The 23,499-nt window shown below is 43.8% G+C and overlaps 1 protein-coding gene and 1 long non-coding RNA gene across 4 annotated transcripts in view; one reads left to right on the top strand and one right to left on the bottom strand.

Annotated features, from left to right (window-relative positions):
* LOC141764111 (B-cell lymphoma/leukemia 11A-like) overlaps window positions 1-23,499 on the bottom strand; it is a 145,034-nt gene that overhangs the window by 28,134 nt on the left and 93,401 nt on the right. The window contains exon 4 of one of the 2 annotated variants that reach the window (XR_012593221.1): window positions 19,308-19,334. The exons of the other annotated variant lie outside the window; for it this stretch is intronic. The gene's annotated coding sequence lies outside the window, so the exon portion shown is untranslated. Of the gene's footprint in view, window positions 1-19,307; window positions 19,335-23,499 lie in introns of those variants that run through there. 2 annotated transcript variants of the gene reach the window in all.
* Window positions 1-23,499, top strand: part of LOC141764130 (uncharacterized) — an 89,311-nt gene that overhangs the window by 47,582 nt on the left and 18,230 nt on the right. Inside the window, exon 2 of one of the 2 annotated variants that reach the window (XR_012593222.1) lies at window positions 16,592-16,750. The exons of the other annotated variant lie outside the window; for it this stretch is intronic. This is a non-coding gene — a long non-coding RNA (uncharacterized LOC141764130). The remainder of the gene's footprint in view (window positions 1-16,591; window positions 16,751-23,499) is intronic. 2 annotated transcript variants of the gene reach the window in all.

The raw sequence follows: 23,499 nt of genomic DNA, 5'->3' as shown, positions 1-23,499 counted from the left end.
TACTCTACCTTATACCCTGCACCCCTATATCACTTTCACCATCTACCACTGTACTGTGGAAGGTAGTATTCATGACATGTAGTGACAATGACATGTTTAATACAGATTTTGATGCACATTATATAGGCCAGCCTTAGCCTAAGGGGGGCAGTCTCTCTGCATGCTTTTGAACTCACACAGGGAAAAAGGGAAAGCCGCTTTATAAGAGAGGGTCTGTAATGAAAGAGTGCTGAGGTATGAAGACTAGAAGTGGAAGTGGAGATGATGACATTTTAACTTAAGGCATGGACTCTTATGGCAACAACAGAGACATGTGAAATAGTTCACAATAATCTCAAGTGCTCCCTTCGCTGATTTGTTCGCTTTGTCTGAGAGAAAAGACATTTAATGTCATTCAGATGTTGCACCGGAAGCATTTAAGCGCTGGTTTACCCAAATTACCGAAAAAAAATGCGTGCCTCACGCATCCAGCCATGCAGAAGCTGTATTTTTGCTTTTATCTTTTCAGTTTTGCTAGATCTGCTTCCAACCAAATAATTAAATTAGGGCTGTCAATCGATACAAATATTTAATCGTGATTAATCGCAAATTGATCACAAATTTTTTATTCAAAATGTACCTTAAAGGGAGATTTGTCAAGTATTTAATACTCTTATCAACATGGGATTGGGCAAATATGCTGCTTTATGCAAATGTATGTATATATTTATCACTGGAAATCAATTAACAACACAAAAAAATGACAATATTGTCCAGAAACCCTCACAGGTACTGCATTTAGCATAAAAAATCTGCTCAAATCATAACATGGACAACTGCAGCCCAACAGGCAGCAACAGCTGTCAGTGTGTCAGTGTGCTGACTTGACTATGACTTGCCCCAAACTGCATGTGATCATCATAAAGTGGGCATGTCTGTAAAGGGGAGAATCGTGGGTACCCATAGAACCCATTTTCATTCACATATCTTGAGGTCAGAGGTCAAGGGAACCATTTGAAAATGGCCATGCCAGTTTTTCCTCGCCTAAACTTTTGCACGAGTTTGGAGCGTTATTTAACCTCTTTCCTCTGTGGGCAGCTGTGGCTCAGAGGTAGAACAGGTCGTCTGATCCCCGGCTCCTCTGGTCACATGTCAAAATGTCCTTGAGCAAGATACTGAACCCCAGATTCCTCCTGAAGGCTGTGCCATCGTGTGTGAATGAGTATTTAGATTTAGATTAGATCCTGATGGGCAGGTTGGCACCTAGCATGGCAGCTGATGGCAGCCTCTGTCATCAGTGTATGAATGTGTGTGTGAATGGGTGAATGCTGATGTAGTGTAAAGTGCTTTGAGTGGTCGGAAGACTACAAAAGCGCTGTATAAGTGCAAGTCCATTTACCATTCCTGACAAGCTGGTATGCCATGGTTGGTACCAATGGATTCCTAGGTTTTCTAGTTTCATATTATGCCAGCATCTTCACTCTCGCTTTAAAACGTAGCCCGCTACATCCTCCAAAAGATTGATTGCGTTAAAGAAAATAGTGGCGTTAAAATGATTTTGCATTAACACGTTATTATTGCGTTAACTTTGACAGCCCTAAATTCAATTTATGGTGCTCACAGCATTGAAAAAGAAAAAAAATACATTTAAAAAGGTCAACAGCAACATTTTTTTTCTACAAAACCTGCGTTTCAAGGGGGATATTTCTTTACAAGAAAATAGCGTCAATGAAAACTGCTGACAGCACATTCTGTGGTTTATCCAGAGTGACGATGGTCCCTGAAAGACACTTTGATGTTGAATTCAAAAAAATATTTTCTCAATACCTTGAGCACCACAAACTAAATTTGATTCACCCTAACCAAACCTGTGGTTATGGATGGCAGCGCTAAGAACGTCTTGATAATAGAAGAACCAGAGTTCCATTGCCGCTCTGTTAGACATCCGATAGATGGAGACGACGCAAATATGTCTCCTCTTCAAATGTCCCGGGTCGGGCTGCTCTGCTCCTCCATATGAAGTCGTTGCCTGACGTACCAACGCGTTCTGATCCCAACTCGTCATATACTGACGCTTTGTCAGACCTCTCGGCGTCACTTTTCGGTCGCAGTAAACACGTGCTTAATGTTGTCAAGTAAACAAAAACATGTGCTTAGGTTCAGGCAATAAAACCACTAAAGTGAGACTTGGGAAAGAACCTCATGGTTGGGCTTAAGACTTCTTGTTTGTACAGTGAAAATGACACTGAACAATGTGAACACGGGACATGAACGAACAGCTGATTGTAACGTGATGGGCGCACAGGACACGAACAACAGTCTCCTGGATGAAAGCCTTGTGTTTTTTGGGCCGATCCATCCGCCAGGTGTGTCTCTTTTCGCTCTTAAAGCTACGTCACCACACTCCCGCCGCGCTTTCCCTGAACGTTTAATATTGGATGGGTTTAAATTGTAGATAAAGGAAAGCTTGGCACGTCTCATACCGACGTTAAAGGGTACTTTGTGCATCGGTATATAACGCCGACAGCCGTGGAAAAGAGTTTGTATTTGACGGCATGAGAATGAGAATGGGCTTGACGTAAACCCATGCGCACAAATTGCGTGCAATGAATGCGTATTTCATTCAGTATGTGCATGTGTTGTTTCCTGTGAATCCCTTGTGCGTGCATGTCTTTTAAATACAGCCCAGGAAAGGCGGACTCCGCCACTGATAATGCTAACTAAATGTAAATAATGTGTGTGAATACACTTCATGGCTATAGCAGAATAAATGCTGACCATGCTTAGTATCAAAATTAGGCTTGATATGATTATGTTTTTGTTTTTTTAATTAAAGGTGCTATTGGTAACATTCAGCCACTACTTCACAACGAGTGGTTGCCAAGCACTTACCGTCAAGCTCAGCCATTTATCCGTTTTTTCTACACTTACTGACGACCCAGAGATACCATGATACCAACATCATTTTAATATTGGCTCACAAACCTTGTTAGTAATAAAAATTACAAATGCCAGATACAGTATCTTCCACAGAGATAAACAAAACACTTATTTTGGGGCCGCCAAATTTTTAAAGTGTTTACTTCACAATCTTTTTTTTTTAAGGAAAAGCCATATTTGTATTTGGCACCATTCTAAAAGCTCTATGGATGTATTATTATTATTTATTTTTGTATTTGTCTACATTAAAATATTATCAATATAACCTTTATTTAGTCACCTTCATTACTCACAAACCGAGAACAACTTCTTTGTGTTTGAAGGCTGACAATGAAACAGATATCTTTGCTTGTGGCAAACCGATAAACAGTATCAGCCCAACATGTTTTTAAGTGCTAAAGGAATCAGCTCTATTGCAAAGTGCTGACAGATATGCAAACAAGCAGACTACGTGTTAATGACTGCTAGCTTAGTGTGTGAATAGCAAGGTGTTGATTAGTGCTGTTGCAAGCTGCCGTAGCCAAGACAAGCCTGGCCCACCGCGGCGCTGAGTTATAGCACACACCCTCTCGGCCAACAATAACTAACTTCTGTCTGCAGCAACAGCTCTCACAGTCACTTCTGCTCTTGTCCTGACAGAGGCGATGCTGTCTTGTTGCAGAGCTGAAGTTTGCCTTCGGGGGGCCATGTGGTGGAAAAGAGGGGGAGGATAAATGAGACCCTTTCGGACAGCGATGAAGTGACCCACATGTTCTCTCTGGTCATCTCTCCGTCTCTCCTCTTGTCTTCTCTCATTTTGTTCTATTTCCCCACCGGCCATCTCTCTCTCTTTCTCTCTCTCTCTCTCTCTCCTCTTTTGCCTCTGCACTAATACCGACGCCCCACACCATTAGTGTTGCCACAAAGTGACAGCAGACAGATGTTTGGTGCCACTTTTTTTTTTTTTCTCGAAGAAGAAACGCAGGACAGGAAGTGGAGTCCACACATGCAAATTTATATACTAACATACCGCACGCTACTGCACGGTGACAGCTGCACCGCGCTGTGTGTGAGAGGATCTCTCTGTTATATGCAAAGCACTTCAAGTAAATTCTTCGCGCATACACACTCATACATTTTCGGTGCCCACATCAGAAAAAGGGAGACTGTGTAGTTGTTCCCGGTGTCACAGGATCACCCTCGTCACAGATGACAAACAGATATAATCAGCTCTCCAGAGACCCATCCTGCTGCTGCTGCTGCCACAGTCATTGCAGCTGGATTAATACATACATCAAACAATCAGGGGCCACTGGCCACTACGCCACACCGACACACACACATATGCGCGCACACACAGATATAATACACTGCATGCACTGTCAACACTCATTGTCGTCGCATCAACACATATCTCATATCAAAGGAATTGTCCCTTTGACCCTCAGTGGCACATAGACCAGAATAATCGCATAATCTCCAAAGTAAGGAGTGATATACATATCTAAATGACTGGCTGGGCCGTCCTGTCATTCCATCGCTGAGGATTTGCATGCGTCTGATGTATTTAATACATTCTCATGCCTGATCCATCGCATCATAATAACACAGCATGGGAGTCAAGCCGAGGCAGACCTGGAGCTGATTTATAGTCTCACCCTGGCTGGAGGCTCCGTCTGGGGGTGTTTTTGAAGTGGCGTGAGTGTGTCTGTGGGTATGAATGGATGCACACATAGATAGATAGAGATATAGGTGTTTATGCATGTGTGGGTGGATGAAGGCGTATGCATGTGCGCGTCTGGGGGTCCACCCGTCTGATGCATGTCGTCTAGACAACATTTGTGCCCTGCGTCCGAAAGGGGTGATTGTCTTATGCAAATGAGGCCACGCTAGCCGTGACATGTCGTCCAGCATGTGGGTCATGTGATGATAGAGAGCAAGGCGAGGCAGTGACGGTTGATAGCCTGCTTTTTTTTTTATTAGCATGGCCATTGTTCACCATCACCTCTTCAGGCAGTGAAGACACTGGGTTTTATTCAGGCCAAGAGAAAGAGTACAATGTGTGATTTGAACCTTTATGTTGGGATACAAGCTCAATATAGAAAAACCTTTCCAATTATCTAGATGTTAATGAAAATCCATTATCCAAAGAAGTTTATTTTTTTTAAAGGGTTGGTTTGCTCAAATTAGAAATTAACATATTTTTTTACTCACTTTTAGTGGTACCTGGCCATGCAGATACATATGTTTAAAGGTATTATATAAAAAATAAACAGAGCTTTTCGAAAGGTGCCGAATAAAAGTTTGGCTTGTCCTGAAAAGAATATTATTACTGTGAATTAATGATTCTAAAAATTTTGGCGGGTCCAAAATGAATGTTTTGTTTATCTCTGTGGAAGATATCTGACGTTTGGTTTCCACTTCTAACAAGGCTTGTGAGCCAATAGTATAACGACGTTGGTATCATGTGGTATCTCTGGGTCGTCAGTTAGTCAGGAAAAAAAAAGACAAATGGCTGAGATTGACGGTAAGAGCCTGGCAACGACTTGTTGTGAAGTGAATGCAATGGAACGAGGGAGGGATAGTGTGACATCTAGTAGCTGAATGTTATCAGTGTTATCAATAGCACCTTTAAGTTTTTTTAGATCTGGGATTTCTTCCACCACCCTGATGCTATGGAGGCGAATACGATTTTGTTTGTGGTGTTCAAATGATTTCAACATTTTCTCTCAATTATTTCAGCATCTCTTCCCAAAAAGTTTCCCTGTACTGGTCTCGCTGTGAACAACGCTCATGTGGTATATTTCTCTGGTAGAAAGTAGTTCCAATGAAAATAATCTGCAGATTATCCAGAGTAACCAGAACATTGATTCTGGAAAGAAATGTTGATGTTGAACATTGAATGTTATTTTTAATTTTTTTTCAATTATGCCTTATGACCAAATGAGTTATTATGGCCCATTTTATGTCAATAGCTTTTTCACTGTTTTACTATAGACACTTCAGTCCAACTTAACATTCATCTGGGCTTCCTCCCATTATATACAAAGCAGTTTTTAAAGAAAAGTCATGCAATATGGTCCATGCAGTGCTATTCTGACTTATATTTTCCTACTGTTTAAAGGGGAACTACAGTCATTTTCAAAATTCATGCATGTTATTCCTATGGTCTAAGACGGTTAAAAAAATATAAGTAAACATGAACAACTCTCTCCCAAATCCAAAAACTAGAGTGCTAAAACTTAAACTTGAGATGTCATAGGGTATAAAGTGTGGAGCTGCCCCATAGACAATGAATGTGAATGAATGTTCTAGATGACACTGAGAGCACCCAGGGGAATGATCTGAGTATATGGGAACATTTTCTGTTTAACAACTGACAACACTACAATATAATAAAGCTCATTTTGGTATAAAAAAGAAAACAAACATCCTGTGGGTCCATAAAATCAGTCTCAGTCTATGGAGCAGCTCCAGACTTTATACTTGATGACATCACAAGTTTGAGACTTACTTCTCTAGTTTCTGACTTTGAGAGAGAGTAGCTCATGTTCACAAATACTGATTGAACTTTATTAGGCCATGGAAATAACATATTGAAATTCTGAATTTAGGTGGTGTTCCACTTTAACCCTTCTATTGTATTTCCCTATTCATTTCCAGCCGAACCACTAAAAGTTACACAGCTTTTACTTGGACTCAGTTCAGACTTTTTTTTTCTTTTTTGAAAAATTGGGTTCAAATACAAATCATGTTTTAGTAATTGAAGGTTTATAGTATAACTATCATAATATTTTATATATTTTGTTGGCAGCTTAACGGACACATGTGAAGAGTATAAATGGTAATAGAAAACAATTTATTAACAAACAACTTCCGGTATTGGCCCCGTCCGGTATAAATCTGAATGCAGGTACAAATACAGATATTTTTGTGACATAAACCAGCCCATTCTCATAACCAGGGCGTTAAATACCAAGGCTTTGTCAAGGCCATTGGCATTTATACCGCCACACACCCTTTACCACCGGTATGAAACACACCGGGCGTTCCATTAACTACAATATAAACCCATCCCCAGCAACAGTTAACGTTTCCTAAAAGTGCACCGGTAGTATGGTGACATAGTTTAAAGAGAGAAAGAGACACACAAGGCGGGCGGGTCCAACAAACACAAGTCTTTCATCCAGGAGACCGCTGTTTGTGTCCCGTGGATCACGTTACAATCAGCTGTTTATTCGTGTCCCGTGTTCACAACGTTCAGTGTCATTTTCACTGTACAAACGTAGTAGTTTTAAGCCCAACTATGTAGTCCTTTCCTAAACCTAACTATAGTGGTTTTGTTGCCTAAACCTAAAGCGATCCCGAGAGAAACTATAGTGGTTTTGATGCCGAAAATAAAATGACGACAAGGGACGTGACAAAGCGGCGATATGTGATGAGTTGAGATGAGAACATGTTGCATAAACAGATGCACATAGCACCTTTGCGTTACACCCTTATATCTGCATGACTAGAAACTATAGTATGATATGTTGCATTGTAATTTGGGGGAACCGACCCGTGACAACATGAGTTAAAAAAAATAAATCTAAAGGTCATATTTAAAGCCGACACCAACGTGTTCTGTTCTGTCCATGGCGAGGCGCTGTGACGGCCCCTCTGTTTGGATCCTCTGCTGGGTTTGGGCTTTCTATCTGAAGAGTGTAATCCACGGCATGCGACACACCTGGGCCCGGTGTGCTCCATGCATAAAAGCCTGAACATGCAGCAGTCTGTGGTTGGCAGATCTCCTCTCACACCAAACCTCTGTGACGTGGTTTCTCTTCCTTGTTTTTACAGCACAACATCCATGCAGCACATTTTTACACATCCACTACCTACACTCAAGGCCGGCTCTAGCCCTTTTGGTGCCCTCTTTTCCTCCTCCTCTTTTCTCCGTTTTTTCTTCCTTGCGCACCTGAAGGCTTGGACCTTTTCCATTATGATTAAATAAAATGTGAAAATATAAAATATCTGTCCGTCTAGGTATCTTAAGTCCTGACCCGTTCGCGGGCTGTTATGATGCGCATAGCCACAGTGTGAGGTTCAAGTGCGGCCGGGCAGATGAAAAAGTGTGAGAAGATATTTCTTTATTTATTTGTTCATTTTGCCTCAATGTATAAAATGAGGAAGGGCGCTCACCGGCACCACCGCTGACTTTACAGACTCCTCCCATACATTCGGTTGCTTTATTTTGACTGATTTTTGGTGTCTCCCGCTTTTGTCATAGGTTTAGAGCCGGGCTGTGACAGCGTGAGAAGCATTCGTATAGATAATGATGAGGCCTCACGTTGAGCACTGTGGGATACAACTCCTCTTCATCCCATCATACTCTCCTCCTAGCCCTTTCCACCAAATGTGGCAGCCATTTTCTCATAGCTCCCAGTCAAAATGCCCTCTTTAATTATGGAGAGCCAGAAAGGGTTTTGCGGTGGAGAAGGAAAACACTGTGAGGCTTGGGATATATGAGGGGGGGCGGGGGGGAGCGGGGGGTTCTGGGACGAGCAGTACGGACTTGACAACCCAGGGCATGAATCGTGTAAATGGATTTCAAAACAGATGACCTGCGTGCTGATCTCATGATCTGTGCCTTCCAGTCCTTCCTAAATGCAAGCTCTTTACTTCGCATCTCTCTCTCTCATCATTCGGTCTGTTTTTCTCTCCGTCTCGTATAGAAATCCCCCCCGCCCCCCTCGCCTTCCCCCTTTCACATGACACAGCCCGGGGTATTATCATAGGATATGTCCAGAGGTCCATGCTGACCTTTCACCCTGGTCTCTGGGATAGAAGGGGGCCCCGTTCTCTGCCTGAGCATAAAGAGCGGCGGGGCCAGCGGCGGTATTGTTGGAGGGGGCTGCTGACTGACAGGTCATTTTTCACCCATTGTTTTTTTTTTTCAAACAGCAATTTTATCTTGCAAAGTAACGCCTTGGCAACCATGAAAAGTGTAGCTTCAATGTGCTTGTTATTGTTAAGTGATGATCCGACGGCATTCAGAGTATAAAGGTAGCCAAGGATTTCTCCGGGGTGAGCCTCAGAAAGGTTCATTCTGTGTTTAACATGAGCAGCATTTTCCTAATTTATTACTGTCCGCTCTTCTAATGTAAAGCAGCAGAGTAAAACATAAAACATAAAGGCCAGACCTCTCTGTAATACAATACAATCACAGCAGAAACCCAAGCAGGCGCACCGCGACATATTTTTCATGTGTTTGTTTACTCGAGATGATGGTGTGTTTGCAGCCGCGGACGCACCGACGCACGCCCGTCTCAGTGGCCGTGGCTCTCCGTCTTCTGCTGGTATCTGGCGCTGTATCAAAGCAGGAGAACGAGACGCGCTCCAAGTTTTAAATTGAATTTCATGCCGGATTAGTGGCACTCCTCTGAAACGCATGTGAGCCTCCCCTAATGACGCGCTCATCTTCGCACTCCAGAGACGCTCTGTGGATGTTTGTGTGTGTGTTTCCCCATCAATTAGTACAAACAGGCTAGTGGCACATAACAGATATGTTCCGTGGAAGTAATTGCTTTTGTTAGGATCTGTTATGTACGGAGTCTGTACATATTATTATGATATCATATCAAATGTTTGTTTCTAACCCGCTCTGCTGTTTAGTCTGCACGACAAGTTTCATAAACTTGGATGCCGATCAGTCGTATTTTAAAAAACGTTGAAACAAATCAATCAAGCACTCTTGCTCGCAAACATGCGTTCAATTCCTTCCTCAGTCTTCTGTCCCTGGCCATGCAGGTCTGATGAGGTCCAGGCAGCCTTGGGTCTATCTGTCCTTTGCCATGTGTCCTCTTTAGCACTGACCCATGCTGGAGGAGCATGGACTGGGGCCTGGGGGTTGAGGTGGTAGAGAGGGGAAGGAGTGTGTATGTGTGTGTGTGTGTGTGTGTGTAAGGAGGGGAGGAGAGGGTGGCCTCCGCTAGAGGCAGTGGGTGAGCAGAGGGCAACAGTGTGGGGGTTGAATGTAAGCCATGAAAGCCTCTCCTTCCCTTCCATCCACCACTTCACCCCTCCCTCGTGATCCCGGCCTGAATGACATGGATGAATAACAGAGATGTGCAGCGGTACAGGCTGCCCTGCCGCTGACCCTGGCTGCTCTGGCCAGGCCAGGGACAGAGTGTGTGTGTGTGTGTGTGTGTGTGTGTGTTTAGAAAGTTTCAAATTCATGTGAGTGTGCATATACGCTGTCCAATGTCCAGGTCTTTGTGTGTGTTCACCATATCCATATTTGTCTGTTCATGCATTAATGTGTGTGTATGGGTGTGTGCGTGTCTGTGCGTGTGCGTGTGGCCAGCAGGGGAAAATAAACAATGTGCTCTCCTTGTCAAAGGCAAGGCCCCAGGGCTGTGGAATATCTCGGACACAGCTCACACAGGGAATGAAATCAAGCAAAGGAAGAGGGAGAAAAAAAAGGGGCTTCGCTCCATATGGCGCATGGCTGAAGCATGTCACCGTTGTGTGTGTGTGTGTGTGTGTGTGTGTGTGTGTGTGTGTGTGCATGTGTGTGTGTGTGTGTGCGTGTGTGTGTGTGAGAGAGAGAGAGAGCATATAATATAGATAATTATCAGCAAATGCTTTGGTAGATGTCTAACTGATCTGATATTTACATCAGCGTATGTACATTTATAGAAACAATTTTAATTGTTGTCCTATGTCAAAAGGCACGTGTATTAGGGCTGTCAATCGATTAAAATATTTAATCACGATTAATTGCAAATGAATCACACATTTTTTTATCTGTCCAAAATGTACCTTAAAGGGAGATTTGTCAAGTATGTAATACTCAAATATGCTTGCTTTATGCAAATGTATGTATAATTTTGTTATTGGAAATTAATGAAGAACACAAAACAATGACAAATATTGTCCAGAAACCCTCACAGGGTTTAGATAAAATGATGATAAAAAATATGCTCATATCATAACATGGCAAACTGCAGCCCAACAGGCAACAACAGCTGTCAGTGTGTCAGTGTGCTGACTTGACTATGACTTGCCCCAAACTGCATGTGATTATCATAAAGTGGGCATGTCTGTAAAGGGGAGACTCGTGGGTACCCATAGAACCCATTTTCATTCACATACCTTGAGGTCAGAGGTCAAGGGACCCCTTTGAAAATGGTCATGCCAGTTTTTCCTCGCCAAATCCTTAGGTTTTTTAGTTTCATATGATACTAGTATCTTCACTCTAGCTTTAAAACTGAGCCCGCTACAACCTTTGAAAGATCGATCGTGTTAATGCGTTAAAGAAATTAGTAGCGTTAAAACGAAATTGGCGTTAACACGTTATTATCGCGTTAACTTTGACAGCCCTAATGTGTATACACACTCATAAGGCACACAGATACACACAGAGTTCACATCCTTCGCTCCGACTGTCTTGTAAAACTTTCTGACAGCTACAATGCTGTGAACTCCTGTGCATGTGTGTCTGTTGGCGTGTGTTGTTCTTTGATCTGCAGATATTGCGCCTGGTCACCATGTCCAGCACGGAGGGGGAAATTTGACAAAAGAAAGGAAGAAGGACAGAGTTGTCATATATCACATATCCTTAGATAGGGAACCAAAGCCTCTGGGACCAACTGATGAGTGTGAATGAAGGTGTCAAAGTTGTACAGATGTGTGAATATGCACTGAGATCATATTTAAAGATAGAGAGCCATGGAGGGAAATACTGATTTATTTAATAAAAGGAGCAACGTGAGCACTGTGAATATCAGAAGTGAAGGTATTCAGCGCATGCATGTAAAATGAACATAAGCAGAGTACTCAAGTAATGTACTTAGTTAAGCTCCACCACTGAAGATAAAACAGAACATACAATATGTGTGGACTCACTCAGCAGGGACAGCTATAGACGGCTGATAGCAAACAGGCAGCAGCTATTTGAAACGCCGTGGCAGGAAGCATTATGGCGCTATGAATGAGCACATGAAGTGCTCCTTATCGTACCTAAGGGGATGAGCAGAAGGCTAAAAGCGCTGATTGAACTTTACGTTTTCACAGTAAAATGCACACTATTCCTTTTTAGATTCTTTATCTTAATGAGGCTTTATTATCTCCTCTATATTGATACAGTGAGTACATGTCATATATTATTAGTATTTATTAGAGCTGTCAAAGCAAATTTGTTTTAACAGCCCTCATTTCTTTAACGTATTGACGCAACTTTTAGGTTGTAGTGGGCTCAGTTTTAAAGCTAGAGGGAAGATTCTGGTATATGAAACTAAAAAACCTAATGAATCCATTGGTAACAACCATGTCCTCTCGAGAAGGAGGCTAAATAAATGCTCCACATTTACGCTAAATTTTGGTGACGAAAAACTGGCATAGTCATTTTCAAAGGGGTCCCTTGACCTCTGACCTCTAGATATGTGATTGAAAATGGGTTCTATGGGTACCCACGAGTCTCCCCTGTACAGACATGCCCACTTTATGATAATCACATGCAGTTTGGGGCAAGTCATAGTCAAGTCAACACACTGACACACTGACAGCTGTTGTTGCCTGTTGGGCTGCAGTTTGCCATGTTATGATTTGAGCATATTGTTTATGCTAAATGCAGTACCTGTGAGGGTTTCTGGACAATATCTGTCATTGTTTTGTGTTGTTTATTGATTTCAATAATAAATATATACATACATTTGCATAAAGCAGCATATTTGCCCACTCCCATGTTGATAAGAGTATTAAATACTTGACAAATCTCCCTTTAAGGTACATTTGAACAGATAAAAAAATGTGCGATTAATCACGATAAATCATGGACAATCATGCGATTAATCGCGATTAAATATTTTAATGGATTGACAGACCTAGTATTTACATTATTTTAAGTCTTTCATTATAATATTCCATTATACTGTGCTCTGTTTTGTCTATTCCTTGCTACTGTACAACCAGCTTACTGTGTGGTCTGGTGATTAATGGCACAATAAAGACGGACATTTCCGACACGTGCGGCGGTAACGATGCAATGCAAATTCACGGCAATCAATCTTGGCACAGAAGTGGTTAAGTTTCAGAGGGAGGTGGAACAAAAAGCCAGCCATATTGGCGGTGCCGTGTGCCAAGTGCTAGTCATGGCCCCTGCCCAGCCCTCCTATTACGAGGCTGGCAATAAGTTGGCCTGCCCGCTGGGGAAAAACAGGGAGCTGACACCAGGAACATATGCGGCAACACCTGATTGCTGTGCCGTCGCCACCGCCACCGTGGACCCGGCTGCCAGAGAGCACAAACGCGGCACATGTAGACGCAGCACACATACAAACAATGCTGGCTACTGTAGCATAATGACATGCATACAATCTGAATAACTGCAGACCTGTGTACACAATATAGAAAAGGCTAACGTACTAACATTTTTACTCATCATCACTCATGCCACACAAATATTACGCCCAATGGAGCACACGCAAACACACACACACACTCACGCGCTCTGACTTCCAGAGCAAACCCACTGGGGATTAATTTCCTTATTCAGAGGAGTGTGTATGCCAGGCTTGGCTTGGTGTGCCAGTCGCCCGCGGTGCACCACACGCTGCCATGCTGTGCCAGCAAACAGCACTGATGCCCTCCATTTGCAGTGTCACATATATCAAATGCACGCTGCTATCACTTAGCCCTCAGTAGTCTGAGCCCTGCCCCGCCTGCCTGACTGCCTGCCTGCCTGCCTGCCTTCGCTGTGCAAGTGTGTGTGTGTTTGTGTTTGTGTTTAGCATCTGGCTTCATCCGCCGCTATGTACCCCGATGGATATTTGATTGACGACGGTCCAGCATAATGCCATGATTGATTGTGTGAAAATCAGAGTGAATGAAAGTGTTTTCCGGGATTATCTGTGACCAGACACTCACCCCGCTCTGCCTCAACGCAAACTGACATTTCTTGGGATTTTATTTCCCGCCGTTTTATAGAACTTATTCGCAAACCCGTGACCTTCTTAATAATCTCACACACATGCAAACACACACATGCACATAAATGCATGTACACATTTTTAAAATTGCATACAGATTTTTCTACCTCTCTGGCCGGTAAACCGCAGCCATGTGTGGTAGAAGGAAGAAAGCTTGAGAGGAGGAGGAGGAGGAGGAGGAAGGTGGGTGGGGGAGTTGTTAGAGACTCGGCCTGCATTGTGTGCTCCCTCTCAAAAGGTTTTACTGTTGTTCATGGTCACGTTCTGAACTGGATACGACCCTACAGGTGTCCCCGCTCTCTAAATGTGTTCCCCAACCCTTCACCGGGCCCCCTCAAGCCGCCCGTCTGTGACCCCTGACCCCGCAGACCCCGGGAAGCATGGGTAATGGCAGGCTTGTCAATAAAGTTCAGGGTCACTAATAGACTAGCTTTGTTCTGCGATGTCAGCTACCAAAAAGGAAAAGACGAGGTGGAAAAAAATATTCTCCCTCTCTCTAGCCCACCGTTCCTATCTGGGTCTATTCAAATTAAAAATGGGTGCTTTTGATTGTAAACCCACAACCTTCTCTCCCCCCTTTCTCCCGCCCGCCTGCCTCTCCTCATCTTCCTCCATCTTCTTGCCCGGCTCCTCTCGTCTTTAACTCCAAAGAGGTGCTTGTGCGCTGGGCTAAAAGGTCTTAATGTGTCTGCATTCATAGAGCCATACCATAGAAGGCTGTTTTTAACCCTGTTTACGGCCTTGCATCCATTTGGCCAGGAGTCCTTCACTCCGCGCACCCCCCCTCCTCTCCATATCTCTCTCCATTTTTCAACCTCCTTCACTCTCCCTTGCTCTCTTTCTCTCTTCCACCCACATCCCAGTCCTTTTGTGATAGGATATGAATGCACTTTGCTAGTTGATAATTACACTCTCCTTCTCTGCCCTTCTCTCTCTTTCTGACAGTGGGATCCACAGGCAGTCCTTATTCAGCCAGTAATTTGCCTGTCCTCCTCATTCATTGAGAAGGTACAAATTATCCCTCACACGGGCACTGGCTATTCTCCCTCTCAGCCAGTGTGATGAGGACCGCACTAAAGAGAAAATAGCCAAGAATATGCACTTTGTATCTGCTCTAAGTGTAATTTAAAAGAAGAGATCCGCGCTTCATTCAGAAAGTACAGATTTTCTAGTTAATACGGTAGGCAAATGGAGAGAAAGTGATAATGAACGCCCCTAATTGTGCGGCATTTTGCGGTAAAAGTTAGATCATGATGATACCAGGCATCGTCGAATGGATTCCAAGCAATTAGTTTTGAATGTTTTGACCGTATCAAGTAGAAAATGTTTAGCTTAAGCACAATAATTACAGTCAGCCATCTCGACATAATTCACCGAGATGATTCCTGGCATTACGGTGTCCGCGCTCGGGCACATTTGGACATTTGCTCCTCATTGCCTTCTCATCAACACCCATAGCTGAGGTCTCACCGCCGACCCAACTGCGTCTAAGCTTCGTCCAAAATAGTCCGAGGGACAAACAGATAGTTAGCAAATGAAAGGATTCCACGACAAATTACTTACAGGACTCTTGGCTTCTTGCGAGCATATGTGTCTGCAGCCATTTATACCGCCGCCTTTATGAGTGTATAGTTTTGTCAAGATTTACGACTGGATATGAATTGCGTACAGTATAACACCCTTCAAGGCTGGAGTGTTTTGAGTCCTCAGACGGGGGTTTTGGTTTGCTTCGGCATATCTGTGTGAATTTAATTACAAGTGCTTTGCTCAGTTAAGAAGCATGACAGCGCCACGGGCCATTTTGGTTATTTATTTATGGGCTGCGTTGGCAGGGTAGAGGAACCTCATTGGCTGAGAGCGGGGTTCGAGCAGCCGGTGGCGATTACAGGGCAAACCTGACCACTGGACAGACACAAACTGGCCCCGGGAAGTCAACAGGAAATGCTTTTTTTAAACGACCATAATCATGTTTTGTCAAGTAATTACAGAACGAGAGGGAAAAAAATACGACAACACATGGTGATAACGGGACAAAGCATTGATCATAACCCTACAGGACGACGCCTGATAGTCATGGAGGGACAATGGAGTACAGAGCCAGCCATTGTTCCTTGACTCAATGAACTATGTAGCTCATTAGGTGGAGCTTCCCAAGATTAAAGAGATGGATATGAGCGGAGGAGTCAAGGCCCCGAGGTTAGAACTGGGGGGCGAAAATCGACACACTGCCACTGCAGAAATGATCCAGCTCCCGAGACCCTGACCCCACAGCGGGCTGCAGCCTTTGATTCCTCTCCTCCTTTCTTCATCCCCGCATCAAGAACACACATCGTTTCATCTCTTTGCATATTATCAGACTCCACCCTGTTCCCCTCATCTCTAATAAGGAGTATCTGTCTCCTCTTCCTCTTTCCCCTTCCCTTTCTTGCTCTCTTACGACTGTAGTCTCCCTGTAAGGGGTCCGTAATTGATGGATTTCATTGAAGGGTGTAGGTGTTGTATGTATATCTGCCAAAAGCACTACGGCATTGATATTCTCCCCCAGGCAAAGGGAGAGCGAGGGAGAGAGAGAGGTGACCCTGCTGGCTGAGTGGCAGTGGCCGTCATGCATAGCATCTCTAAAATGGAGGGAGCGGGGTGGGGGTGGAGGGAGGGTGAATGTCACTTTCAAGTGTCTCCTCGGCACTCTCCCTTAATGAGAGATGGGTTCTGCTCCACAGACAGCCAAGGGGACCAAGGAAGGGCCCTCCCCGCCTCCGCCTCCCCTCCACCCCTCAGATCTCCAATCCTCCAAGGAGCTGACAGCTCGAAAGATCCGCGAGCCTGCGTCTCCTCCACCTGCACAACCTCATTTCCCCATCATAACAACAACAACAAAGGTAGGAGGATTCTTGTTTACCGGTACTGTCCCCGCGCCTCGCAACACGCACATCCTCCGCGCATCACTCTTAATCAAAATGACCCGCACTTATATTTTCCCGCTGCATTGGCTCACATCTTTCCTATCTCACTCTTTTCTTAAGTGAGGGACGCGCACTAATGCTATTTAGCTATAGCCCGGCTAGCGATTCATCCATTCCAGCTGAAGGGAAAGGTGAGAGGAGAGATCTCCCAGGACTCCTCGCAGCCCCCATCTGTCAGACGCACCCGGCCCACTGATTTACATTTACCGCAAGGATTTATGGGATGCCCGCCACAAAAACGAGTCGAAGCAGCAAGAATCATGGGGCGAGAGACAGAGCGGGGAAATTATTCAAAGCAGTGATTATTTTGGGACGGCCATTACGCATGCACACCTGATCAGGGGGTGTCACCCGTGACTCCCCCCATCCACCATGATGGAGAGGGGCCTCATCCGTGCTGCGCTCTCATTTTACCTGGCTTGCATAAAGGAGAATTCTCTTAGGCACCAGGAGAGCCTACTAAGGCTAAATTAGGCCCCCGGACAGGCAGAGGAGAAGGGAGAGAAGAGCAGATGAGGCAGTTATGTATGCACAGGGGATTGAGATGAGGGATACTGGTCAAATTCACGATCAATCTTGAGCCAACGTATCGCGGCTATATATTCGCAAATGAATATTCCATGCTTCCCGTGTAGTTATTCCTGTACGGGGATACCTCGGCATACTAGGCCAGATTCAAAATACATTTAGCTTTAAAATCCACAGCAAATGAGTAGAAACCAAGTGATCATAAATGTGTGAATTTCTGTATGTTTAACAGATGACATTTGCTAGTCCACCTGCTCTCGCTGTAATTCAGAAGCCCAGAAAATGTCACAGTGACAGCCCTCCTTTCAACATGGCTCTTAAAGCTCTGTTCGCTCGCCGCCGTCAGCGAGGATCATCACTTATAGTCATTACTTACAGCACTTTGCAGTCGGCGGCTGGAAAAAAGGTTAGCGTAGCCAAGTTTGAGCACATGCTCCTCCGCTGTGGCGTTACAACCGAGGTCAGCTCAACTGCAACTCTCGGGCCCTCCTCCTCCTCGTCTCCGCTCCCCGTATCCCACCGCCAAGTTCATTACCAGTGGCCCCCAGGAACGACCTGATTTCAATTCAGACGCACTTTGTTCAATTGCCCTACATGGGAGAAGTTGCCGGAATGGGGCCAGTTGATTATGCTCTACCACCACCATGCTTACTTTATTTAATGCCCAAAACAGCAGATCATTTTAAAAATCTAGGGCAACTAATCATGAGGCTTCTTTTTTTTTTTTTCCTCTTCTTTCATTTGCCGCCTTATGTATCCGTTTCTTCCACGTGTTATTTTAAACACTCTGAGGCAACATGCTGAAAATATTTCATGGTACACTTAGCGAGTGTCTGAGCGGTGTCAAAGAGCAGTGGAGAATTGGTGATTAGCCGTTAGCAATTAGCTGACCTTAAGATGAAAGGAGCAAGGATGAGATCTCCGCCGTAGTGATGAGGTCAAGACAAGTGACCTCTACGCGTACGTTATGACCTCACGATGACAAAGAGATGACTTCAAATCTACGCTGAATGATAAGCAGCCGGGCTCAACTGTATAAGTGCCAAGTTAGCAGACGTGGTGTTTTAGAGAGTGGTTGTTATTGAGTCTGCCACAGGCATTTTCCTTCTCCTTTCATGTTCGCTCAGTGTCGGCAACGTGGTCTCGTGAAATTTTGTGAGCCTGATGTCTTTGAGGACAGCTCTAGCTTGATTTATGTTTTTGCACATGTTTTTCCATCCCTTTTATCATACTGTACATTTAGAAAATTTTGCATTGGTTTGCTTAGACATTTTTATTTTATCCACTGCCCCCATTTACACCCTGTCAAGTCAAAAAGACATACAAAGCAACTTTTGCACAACTAAAGCAAAGCATTTAGTCCATAAATAAAGTGGAAAATAAAGCTTTATTCTTTACATTGTTTATTTTAGAATATTTATTTTGCAGCACAATAAAGTTGCAATCCTTAACAATCAAACCTGATGTCAATGATGCTGTTTACGGTCTGCATTTTTTTATCAATAGCCAGCCAATGTGTTAACATTATGTAATTACCTCTCTATATAGAAGTTTTCACAATTAGTGGCGGGGTCCGCCATTCTGGCACTAGATTCAAAATGCCTGCCATTACCGAACAACCCTGTCTCCCACAAAATTACATTCCCATATATTCTCATTTACTGTTCGAAGGAAACGTATTTTGTCCCAGATTACAGTCATGGTTATAAACTGTTTTAAACATGCAGTTAACGTTGTAAATTAAAAAAAAACAACAAAAGAAAAAATGCAACAAAAAAAAAGACAAGACACAAAAACATAATTTTGCTTAAAATGACTACGGTTGTTTCTTTATTGATAGGGATGTTAAAGTTAATGCAATAATATCGCGATAATAACGCGTTAATGCAAATTCGTTTTAATGTCACTAATTTCTCGCAACTTGCGATTTTTAGGTTGTAGTGGGCTCAGTTTTAAAGCTAGAGTGAAGCTACTGGCATCATATGAAACTAGATGGTACCAACCATGTCATACTAGCTTGTCCCAAAGGAGGTTAAATAATGATCCAAACTTACACAAAATGTTTGCGAGGAAAAACTGGCATTGTCATTTTCAAAGGTGTCCCTTGACCTCTGACCTCAAGATCTGTGAATGTAAATGGGTTCTATGGGTACCCACGAGTCTCCCCTTTACAGACATGCCCACTTTATGATAATCACATGCAGTTTGGGGCAAGTCATAGTCAAGTCAGCACACTGACACACTGACAGCTGTTGTTGCCTGTTGGGCTGCAGTTTGCCATGTTATGATTTGAGCATATGTTTTATGCTAAATGCAGTACCTGTGAGGGTTTCTGGACAATATTTTTCATTGTTTTGTGTTGTTAGTTGATTTCAATTTATAAATATATACATACATTTGCATAAAGCAAGCATATTTGCCCTCTCCCATGTTGATAAGAGTATTAAATACTTGACAAATCTCCCTTTAAGGTACATTTTGAACAGATCAAAAAATGTGTGATTAATTTGCGATTAATTGTTATTAACTATGGACAATCATGTGATTAATTGCGCTGAAATATTTTAATTGATTGACACATCTAGTTATTAAGCTACGGACGTTAATTAAAATAAGTGAATGTTAACTTTTAGTTTCACACGGGACACAAACAGTGGTCTCCTGTGTTTTTTGACCCACCATAATTATCATTACAGCCGTATTCGTGATACGTCGAAAACAAACGTAATCCGCAACAAAATATGTTTCCCTCGAAACATAATTGCACAATGCAGTTTAGTTTTATGGGAATAACAAAGTGGCGGCCCAAGTAGTGTTTGCTGCACCCAGCATTCTGGGATATGTAGTCAGAAATGAGAAGATGCTGATTTCAACCATGACCAAAGCTTTACCCTAACCTCAATCAAATTATTTTCCTACCATAACCCTAAAAGTTTTTTTATTCACCTCACTTTCAACCTTTACCAAAATTGCTTTAGACTTTTTTCAAAAACATTCCTCTTGGCTCTACCTCTTTAATGTGTAGAACTACAGTGTTTTTCTGCAGCAGTTTGGGGAAGAAGGAAACAGTCCTTGCTGCAGAGTCTGCGTGTCAGAGGAATTGGGGTGTTTTATTGCGCCTCTCTCTGGCCAAGGCTGTGATCCCCTTACCTCTGAGACACATTTACAGGCATTACAGGACTGGATGAAGTTCAACGCCGAGCAGTGCAATATCTCTGTTTTACTACGCACTCTTTTCCCTACTCATCCACTGCCTGACTGCTATATAAGGCTCTTTATTGAGATGAAAAGCAGACTGAGAGTCACTATTTGAATCGGATTCAAATAGAGTTCTTATTCGTTCTATGATAGTCTTTTTCCTGGCGGTGAATGATCGGCTCGCTGAAAATGGCCTGCTCTTTGTGCCAGCTGATGCCGAGATGATGAGTCGTTTCGGCGGGCTCAAAGGAAAGTTGATTTGCCCCCAAAACACAGAATCCTTATTTTGTCTGTTTGAAAGTAGAACACAGAACGGAGAATTGACTGTAGTCCATTTGTGCCACGCTAAGTCTCACAGAGAAAGAGGTGTGAGCAAAGCCTACTGTACGGCTTAAAGAGGCGACGGGAGGGGGGAGAGAGAGAAAAGCAGCTTGGACGGGAGAAGCACTGGACTAGGTGGGCAGATTAGTATCACAAGGATTCCTCAGAGGGATGAAGTGATGATGGGAAGTCTGCTTTGCATTATATCCTCAAATGTTGCTGCTGATTTATACTGAAAATCATCACATTGACAGATTAAAGCAGCAGTAGGCAGACTGGAGCAACTATGATTAGTTATTTTTATAAAAACGGTCACTATATCCTGACAGTAGTGCATGAGACCGGTAATCTGAAAAAAATCATGTGCCTCTGTGTCCTCTGGTGCTCCTAATGGCAAATGTAAGATTTCACAAACCGGAGGAAAACAACCAATCAGATCCAAGCTGGAGCCTTGCCGTCTCTGAGCAGCTGTCAATCACTCACAAACTCTGATCAAACGGTCAAACTAGGCAGCACTGATCAAATATGAATCAATATTTTGTTAATGTAATGCCTATGTTTTCAGAAACATCTTGTAGTGTACTATTTAGCTGTAAAATGAGAAAGTTAGCTCTGGCTGGTGGGCGATGCTTGGTATTTCCTCAACTGATCTCAACATGGCAGCCGGGTCACAAACTTTACAGTAACAGAATATTGATTAATATTTGATCATCACTTCCTAGTTTGACTGTTTGATCGGAGTTTGCAAGTGATTGATAGCTGCCTCTGTTGAATGAACAGCCAACAGGAACGCTCTCTCTCTCTGAAATGTCCTGTGATTTGTCAAAATCTTCCGTCACTGGCTAGATTTTTTTAAAGCCTGAAAACAGAGCCATGAGGAGGTGCAGAAGTCTAGCTTTCTCTCAGAACACTTGAATTACAATATGCTGAAAGGTTGTTATGGATTTTTTGCCCAATGATGCCAAAAACATCCTCCCTACTGAAGCTTTAAAGCAACGTAACGCATTAACCCCAGCACAGTACGCTGAAGATAGCGAGGTTCAAATTGCTAAGGACACTTTACTGGCACCATCCGACGAAGGAACAATAACGAACGTAATGGCTATTAATCGCAATTAGCATATTCCCCAGCGCCCAGACCCCTCACGCCATTGTCTTTGTCACGCCTTCATACAAACTGGTGGACATGGGGATGGTGGATATGTGGCATAACATATGTGGGAAATATTCTAAGGCCTTTGTGGCCCGACAGAGGAACCACCTAATCTGTGGGATAGCTTTCCCTCATGATAGCAGGTCTGAAAGGCTGTTAAGCGAAATAGGACAAAGGGACTCTTAATTTCCAATACGGCTTCGTCGGTTGTCAAACCAATTAAAGTATCAGGAGGGATCAGTCTGTGACAACTGTCAGAGCACAACCTCAAGACAAAACCACCATTGTGCCCGAAGGAAATCTACATGCCCTGGTCAGATATATACGGGTGGGGAATAGGTGGGTTAGAAGTGTGCATGTGTGGCTGTAAGCGTACAGGTGCACATCTGCTCAAAATATGTCCGCAAACATTGTGTCTGTGATCATGTACAAATGTCTCTCCTCACTCATCTCTGCAGCAGAGGCCAGCGTGCCAGCCGCACCGACGGTATTTGCGGGCCGTGTTGAGGCTAAGTGCTGGTGACAAAGGGAGATGCCTGGAGGACTCTTCAAGCGTCCATCCTCACACGACATGAAGCGGACAAGACCCGCAGCGGCTCTGAGACGGGATGCCAGTCTAAGCATATGTTACGCGGGGACAAAGCACCAGGCGGCGAGAGGGGGGACAGGGAAGCAAAGGGGTTAAAGCAAGGCATGATAAGAGAGACAAGCAGGCAGACAGACAGACAGAGAAGTGCGGAGGGTGAGAGAAATAAGAAACAGAGGGGGGAGTGGATGTTGAAAGGCTGCGCATGAAAGGAAGGATGGAACGGGGGGGGGGGGGGGGGGGGGGGGGGGGGTGACGAGAGGGGAGGAAGTTTGAAGTAAAACTGTTGGGACGTGTGTGACATTAGGACATTGGGGCGCTGGCAGGAGTTGTGTCATTGGTCCGTATGACTTGTGTGTAGCCTGGGTGAAGTAACGCGTTGTAACAGTGGTGGAATGGTCACTGTATGTCACTGCCCTTTCCATCAGAAGCCCTGTAATGACTTGTCAAAACATTTAGAGGGACGGCGCGCTAAAATGTTGCTGATGACTAAATGTCCCTTGGCTGACAGGAATCGCTGGTCAAAAATTAATCATTTAAATAATGATAAATGTATCAGGAAAAAGTGTCCGTGTCAGTATCCCACTGAAATATCCCACTGTCTCTGCGGAGCCTTTGTGATGGAGGCATATATGTTTAGTTGCTGTGGGCTGATGAGACTGAGCAGAGTCCTTCGGCCATATAAACAAAAGCCCTCAGAAGAGAAAATGCCAGGGTGTCCCAGACCCCCCTACCAAGAAATCTGACTTGACAAGAAGCAGACACAGGTTCAAGCCTTGGCCTCCAGGCCTCACTGCATTCTTCGCCATCCCACAAAACACAAAGTGGTGCGCAAATGTTGACATTTTTCCTGTATTGCACCGCAAATTAGTCACACAA

This window comes from Sebastes fasciatus, chromosome 3 (genome assembly GCF_043250625.1).
Source record: "Sebastes fasciatus isolate fSebFas1 chromosome 3, fSebFas1.pri, whole genome shotgun sequence".
Classification (NCBI taxonomy): Eukaryota; Metazoa; Chordata; class Actinopteri; order Perciformes; family Sebastidae; genus Sebastes; species Sebastes fasciatus.
This window is presented reverse-complemented; position numbering and strand designations above follow the sequence as displayed.